The sequence below is a fragment of the Sciurus vulgaris genome, assembly GCF_902686455.1.
Source record: "Sciurus vulgaris genome assembly, chromosome: 11".
NCBI classification, from domain to species: Eukaryota; Metazoa; Chordata; class Mammalia; order Rodentia; family Sciuridae; genus Sciurus; species Sciurus vulgaris.
In genome coordinates, this window is record NC_136472.1 from 19,370,068 (window position 1) to 19,378,247 (window position 8,180).

An 8,180-nucleotide genomic window follows, 5' to 3' on the forward strand; every position below is an offset into this window, starting at 1 on the left:
CACTGAACTTGTGGAGTGTAATTTATAATTCTGTGGACATAGAAGTTAATGTATAGAAAATAATAGCCATGGCAATGCAGTCTTTCCATAGAAATGCAGATTATTTCCAGGGAAATGCAAGTGACTGTTCCCCTGTGTGTGTTTACCAATAGTGTGAGTCTTTTAGCCATTCTTAATTCATGTTGGCAGTCTTATCAGACTAAAAATGTGTAGTACTTTGCGTCCCTGCTGAACTAACCATAATATCTTACTGATTTCTATCTAAAATTCAGACAAATAAAATCTTCCATAGATTTTATTTTATGAGAGCCATAATTGTTTTCTTTTTAATATCTACTCTTTTACAAAATAACCTTGTCTGAGACAAAGCATCTTTTCTCTTTATTTTTCCTTCCTGATTTCTCACTTCTGATTTTTCCTTTTCTATTCTCACTGTAACTAGTTTCTGTCATCCCAGTTTTTATTTTAAGGGGAAGCTTCCCCCCCAGTGTTACCTCTCCTCAGTGACTGAAGCTGCTCCTATAAATTTTATCAGTGACTTTCATCTTGATATATCCTGGTTTTCACAAAAATTATCCCTTTTTTTTTTACTAAGACATTTACATTTTCATGTGATTTGGGGGTCACACCGTACTCCCCTAATTTTCTTGCTAAACATACAAAAGCCTCTTCAACTACTTTTCTGAGCTCTTAATCATCTCATCACATCCTCTATAATGGAATGTTGCAGAATATGTGTCCTGTAACTTTTTGTTACTGCATACATTCTCATGGTTTGAAGCAATCCCCATTTAAGACACCCCAGGTGTTTGTGATTATCAGAAATTTAACTTTTAAATTTATAAGATCCACTTATGATAGTCCAATCTGTGAATTTTCCCACAATGCCTATAATTTTCCATGTGTATGTGTGCATGTGTGTGTATGCGTGTGTGTGTATCATCATAGGTGTTAGAATAGTTGCTCTCGTCATTAGTATTTCAGAGAACTCACTTGTTTTGTCCAAAGAAGTTGATCAGGGATTTGATTGGCCAATAAGGTATTGTATCTAGGCCTCTGATTTTGACATTCGAATCTTCAAAAAACTTTGCCATATTACCTGTCCACTTTTGCAGCAATGTTTAGATTCAGTAATAAACTAGAGTAGAGGCATTGATTCTTGACATCGGAGAATAGAATAACATGTTCAAAACCTCATTTCTGCCAGCCACTGGTATGCATATATGCAATTCCAGCAACATGGGTGGCTGAGGCAGGAGGACAGCAAGTTTGAGGTAAGTCTTGGCAACTACACAAGGTGGTCAACATCTTGGTGAAACTTTGTTTCCAAATTAAAAATGGAAAGTACTGGGGATGTAGCTCAGTGGTAAATCACCTCTGAGTTCAGTCCAAAAAATACAAATAATTATAAATACTAAAATAAACATATTAGTAAATAATGGTAACAAATAAAATTAAATAATTAATGAAAAGAAATAAGAATAAAAACTCATTTGTGACAATTAGCAGAGCAATCTAAAGTATTTTATACAGTTTTCTTAACTTCAGAGTTTTTGTAACTTTTTAAATTTGTTTTAATTAGAAATACATGACAATAGAATACATCATACCTCATTCTTTTGGTTGTATATGATGTAGAATAACACTAGTTATGTAGACATAGATGTACATAGGGCAATAATTTTTAATTCATTCTATTATCCTTCCTACCCAGTATCACCTCCCCTTCCTTTATTCCCCTCTGTCTAATCCAAAGTATCTCTATTCTTCCCAAGCCCCACCACCCTTATTGTGAATTAGCATCCACATATCAGAGAAAACATTTGGCCTTTGATTCTTTGGAATTGGTTTATTTTGCTTAGTATGATTTTCTCAAGTTCCATCAATTTACCAGCAAATGCCATAATTTTATTCTTCTTTAAGAATGAGTAACATTTCATTGCACATGCATGTGCCACATTTTCTTTATACATTCATCTCTTGAAGATGAATAAGTTGGTTCCACAGATTAGATATTGTGAATTGAGCTGCTATAAACATTAATGTGGCTGCATCACTGTAGTATGCTGATTTTAAGTCCTTTGGGTATAAACCAAGGAGGGATCAAATGGTGGTTCTATTCCAAGTTGTCTGAGGAACCTCCATAATGCTTTCCATAATGGTTGCACCAATTTGCAGTGCCACCAGCAAACAGTTTATAAGTGTACATTTTCCTCACATCCTGGGAAACACTTATTTTTGCTTGTATGCTTGATAATTGCCCTTCTGACTAGAGTGAGATGAAATCTTAGTTTTGATTTGCACTTCTCTAATTGCTAGAAATGAAATGCATTTTTAATATGTTTGTTGATGGATTGTATTTCTTTTCCTGTGAAGTGTCTGTTCAGTTCCTTAACCTATTTATTGATTGGGTTATTTGTTTTTTTGCTGTTGAGTTTTTTGAGTTCTTTATATATCCTGGAGATTAATGCTCTATCTGAAGTTCACGTGGTAGAGATTTTCTCCCAATCTATAGACTCTCTTCTCAAATTATTTTTTCCTTTGGCAAGAAGAAGATCTCCTGAGTCCCTGATCTGCTTTGAGTGCCCAGTATTAAATTCCAGTAAAGTCTCCCCTAAATCTTGATCGCTCACTCACCTTGTTGAAAAACTGCCTGCTGACTTTTCCTGGTTAACTGCATGGATCTACCTGGAAAGTGACCCCTCTATTCCATCATCTTACCCCTTCTGCTTCATTAGTAATATCTTAATAGATACAGATAACTCCATACTGTTTTGTGTGATATAATTAGGAAATAACAACAATAGCAAAAAGAATCAGACACATGTTAAGTCCTCGACTTCTTATTCAAGTGAAAGGACAGTTTGAATTCATAGTTTTAGTTGTATTGATATGAGAGACCTGGTCACTATGAACTTATTCATTGGATGTGTATGGTATCCTAGATTTTCTTAAAATTTTACCTCACTTTTCAAGTTTTTTTTTTTGTTTCTCATTTTTTAAAATGACAAATAATAATTCTACATATGTGGTGCTTTGAATCACATAAAACCATTTAAGTTTTCTTTCCCTGTCGAGCTATTTCTTATTGTATAATCTTCTGTTCAGTTTTTCTCTACATTTTTAGCTATGTTTTAAGAATTTTATTTTTTTAATATCTGTGATCTTGATTTATTATTTTAAAATGCAAAGCTCTAAGAATCCAATAGGGTATCTGTGTGTGTGTATATCTGTGTACTTGAGTGTGTGTATATGGTTTGTATTTACATGGGAGTGAATTAGGTAAGTGTCTCAAGAAGTGAGTAAGAGAGGACTCAAGTTTCATTCCAACAAATGGATTTTATCTAAGCAATGCACACTCAACTTAACATTCCTAACAGTAGCAAGTCACAAAAACATTGAAGATCCAATCCCCATGGACTTACTCAATGCAATGTCTCTTAGCCAAGAAGTCAGTCAACAAGACCGAGGGGATTTTTCTCAGCCACAGCCTCTCTCAGCTCCTCAGATGTGTTTGGATGTCCTCAGGTGTTCAATAAGCCTGAGGCTGGGTGGCAGTTGTCACCGCGGGAGACATGGTCAGTCATCTGGGCTCCATGACAATGGTGGATCAGCAATCAGTGATGGAGTAGACAGCAACCAGGGCAGTGAAGAGACAGAACAACATGGAGTTCTCTGGTCATGGTGCTGCTGACAGTTTGCTCCAGAAGCCAGGGGTTTAAGTAGTGATTTTCAGCCCAGTCATGCTCTGGTCTTCATTGATAAAGACCCGAACACGTCTATACCAGGGGTCCCCACTCAAATCATAGATAAAAGTTTATATCAGCATTGTTCAGGAGGGTCATCGTGCCACACAGCAAGTGTGCCTTTATTTTAGTTTTACAAGTTCAGGCAAATACCAAATACAGCTTAGTATTACTACATAACACACAACTATAGCAATTATCATTTCCTTGTCTAATTAAAGTCACATATACACTTCAAATAATAGCACAATCAAAACAAATTTAACTCTGAAGTGGATAAAATACATTTAAAGATTTCTTGCCAGAAGAAAGTGAAACCAGAATTGAGGACAGGCAGTTAGTGTGCTCGCTTCTTGGGACCTCAGAACATCAGCCATGGCCTCCTTCTCCCTCCCGGGAGAAGTCTGTATTATTAACTTGAAATAAAATCTGCTTAATATGCTTGCCTTGGAATGCTTCTCTGATGTTATACTTCAATACCTGAGGAAGAAGAACTCATGTAATGAGACAAGGAAATAATAAGAATTGCTATATTTGTGTGTTATGTAGTAATACTAAGCTGTATTTGGTATTTGCCTGAACTTGTAAAACTCAAATAAAGATGCCTGGTGACAAGCTTGCTGTGAGGCAGGATGACACTCCTGAACAATGCTGATATAAACTTTTATCTATGATTTGAGTGGGGACTCCTAGTATAGATGCGTTCTGCTCTTTATCAATGAAGACAAGAGCATGACTGGGCTGAAAATCACTACTTAAACCCCTGGCTTCTGGAACAAACTGTCAGCAGCACCATGACCAGAGAACTCCATGTTGCTCTGTCTATTCACTGCCCTGGCTACTGTCTACTCCATCACTGATTGCTGATCCACCATTGTCATGGAGCCCAGATGACTGACCATGTCTCCCGCGGTGACAACTGCCACCCAGCCTCAGGCTTATTGAACACCTGAGGACATCCAAAGACATCTGAGGAGCTGAGAGAGGCAGTGGCTGAGAAAAATCCCCTCGGTCTTGCTGACTGACTTCTTGGCTAAGAGACGTTGCATTGAGTAAGTCCATGGGGATTGGATCTTCAATGTTTTTGTGACTTGCTATTATTAGGAATGTTAAGTTGAGTGTGCATTGCTTGGATAAAATCCACTTGTTGGAATGAAACTTGACTCCTCTCTTACTCACTGCTCGTGACAACTCATCACCAATAAATGGCAGTATCATAAGTAATATTATTTAAAATAAATGTTTAAAATATATTTCTTATAAAAATATGTAGCCTCCCATTGTCACAAAGAGATTCCTAATAGCCCTTCAGTCTCAATGAGATTGAATAAATCAGGAATGATTCTTTTATGAGACCATTAAAAAATTATACGTAAACATAGGCCTTTAAAATATATTCTAAATAAAAATTTTCGAACAGTAGTGTAGAAGGAGGTTGACATTTTTCACATCAGAAGGATTTCCTTATATTGCAGATTCACTAAAAAATTAATCATAGTTGTATTGAAGGAATATTTAAAGATAGGCGGTCAGTGTAGGTAAGCAATTGGGTCAGATATAGAGAAGATGAAGATGACTCTAGGGAACTGAAATGTTAATGCCTCCAGGACCCTTCCTTCACCCTTACTCCTGCTCCAACCTGTTGCTAAGGTAACCTGTCCAAGCATTGTTCCTCCCTGCAGGGAGTTGTACAAGTTGTTAATTAGCCTTCAGGGCTGCTCCTCTCCTGCCTGGATCACTCCACCTTTGGCCCTTCCTCTTTGCCCATTTGCTTCTCACCTTTTGGCCATTATGCTGGTATCTCCTGGGCCTAGTTATAAACACAGTAAGGAGACCGATAAGGGAGAAGAGAGCAGGAGGACAAAGAAAAACTAAAATGTATAAAAGGACAGGTGCTCCCACTTTTTGGGATTTCAGGACACCAGATATGACTCCCTTCTTCCTCCTAGGGGAAATCTGTATTACTATTTTTTAAATAAACTGGCTTTCTACACTTGCCTTGGTGTTTCTCAGGTGTTTAATCTTCACATCTGGGAAGTAGAACTCATTGATAACCATAAGTATCAGTATCACAGGAAAGAAAATATATGATGAGACTCCAAGTTTTAAATATTAAACAACATATACAGCATTCCAAATATGCATTTTCAATGAGATATTGTAATGCAAGTATAAAATATAGTTTTGTTGTGACCATAAAAAAAAAAAAAAAGAAAGAAAGAAAAAGAAAAGAAATCAGGTATGTGTGCTTCAGGGTAACATTTTTTTGTTCACAGTACTAGATTATATGTTATATACATATAATTTGGTACCTATTTCTAAATGCATACCCTATTCGAAGGGTATCAAAAATAACAAAGTGCTCATAAAATCTGAGTTTGACAGGAGATTGGAGGAAGATCTAGTTTAAAAAAGTATTTCAGTAAAATTTAAAAACATATTCTTTTTCTTTTAGGGCTTTAGAGTTATACATTGTAGTTGGGTTCATGACAACATACTTCTAAATACATTAAAATTAATTTCAGTTTAAAATTTCCACTTTTCCCTCACTCTCTTCACTCCAGAACTCACTCCCCTCGCTCCAGAACTCACTCCCCTTTCCCGAATCTTTCTTGTACTCTATTCTGTCTTCTTTTTGATCATCTTTTAACTTATATATGATTCGTTCTTTATGTTCTTCTATTCTTCCCTCCCCCTTTCCTTTATTTTTCTGCATGGGAGAGAAAACATTTGACCTCTGAGTTTCTGAGTTTGGCTAATTTCACTTAGCATGATATTCTCCACTTCATAAAAAAATGTGTTATATTCTTGATGCATTAAAAATAAAGTTCTGAAAACCCTTATCTTAGGAGAAGGTCTATTCACAATGGCATAAAATTTGGCCTTAACAATTGTGTTCTGGTGTAGGCAGGAGGCACTGTCATATTCCCAGGGCAGCATTATGATCTAGATACTTGATGGAGATGGTGAGTCAGTTGCAGGGGTATCTTAGAAATTCAGTGTTCTTTGAATAATCACACACCACCACATTGCCATTACCTAAAGGTTCACTTGCCTTCATGAGATTTTCCACATGTACTTAAACAAAAGTCAATATCAAATAAATAAACTAAATTTCATAGATACATAAGAAAGATGTACATTAGAATGAAGCAACATAAGGGGGCTGTTTTAATCAGCCTTTTCACTACTGTGACTAAAAGATCTAACCAGAACAATTTCAGAAGAGGAAAAGTTTATTAGAGGGCTCACAGTTTCAGATGTCTCAGTACATAGAAGGCCAGCTCCATTCCTCAGGGCTTGAGGTGATGCAGAACATCGTGGTGGAAACGTGTGGTAGAGGGAGCCCACTCACATGATGATCAGGAAATAAAAGGACTCCACTCACCAGATGGAAATATATACTCCAAGGCCTCACCTCTTCCAGTTACCACTCAGGCAATCCCATCAGGGGATTAATTCACTGATTGGGTAAAGGCTTTCACAACCCAATCATTTCTTCTCTGAACTTTCTTGCATTGTCTCATATGTGAGCTTTTAGGGGACACCTCACATTCAAACCATACCAAGGGCTTTATCGCTTCATCATCTCTATATTTCTTATGAATATAATGCAATGGTGTTCCATACCCTTCTATGCTCAATAACCACTGAGGAGAGAGGATGTTTGAATTCTACTGTATCCATGGCAACATCATCACCACTGTGAACCATGAAGTATTTTCCTGGAACACCCCAATAGGTACTATTTTCATTTACTTCTCATCTCCCTCTCTACTAGTATTCTTTACCCATGGAGTAGTGCCCATGTCCATCTGCCACTGCTGTGCATGTTTCTTATTTCAATCTTCTTCCCTTAGATTATAGTGCTCTCAGATAAGTCTTTCAAATTTCTGTCTTCCCTACAGTCCTGCTGTTCATTAGATACTGACTGTGGCATTGATACAATTAATTTCCTGCAAATATTAAGTATAACTATGTTATTTCCAAGTGAATTCTTTCTTGCTTTGCTAAATCTTATGCAAATTAGGTATATTCAGTTTCACATTTTTCTTCTCTAGGCATTTTGGAAGTCACTTATTTAAATGAGAATTAAAAATCCTTCTCTAATTCCATCTGAACAAGAATCACTTCAAACTTGCAATTAGAAGCTTTGGTTCTCGTATACATTTTAGAAGAGGAGTCAGTTCCACATTTACCCATTTCTTAAACCCATAATCACACAGGGTTCTGGATGTGAAGACTTCTCTTTTGCCATCCTGGAAGGAGTCTTTACACACAAATTATGGTGAACATAGTAATCTGGAGGAAGGCATTTCTCTAGAGCATCCCTTCCCTCCCAAATAATAAACATAAACAAATGTGATAATGAATTAAACTTCAATTTGTCTTAGATTGTGGGAAACAAAGGTGGCCTATTGTCTTTAATGGTGT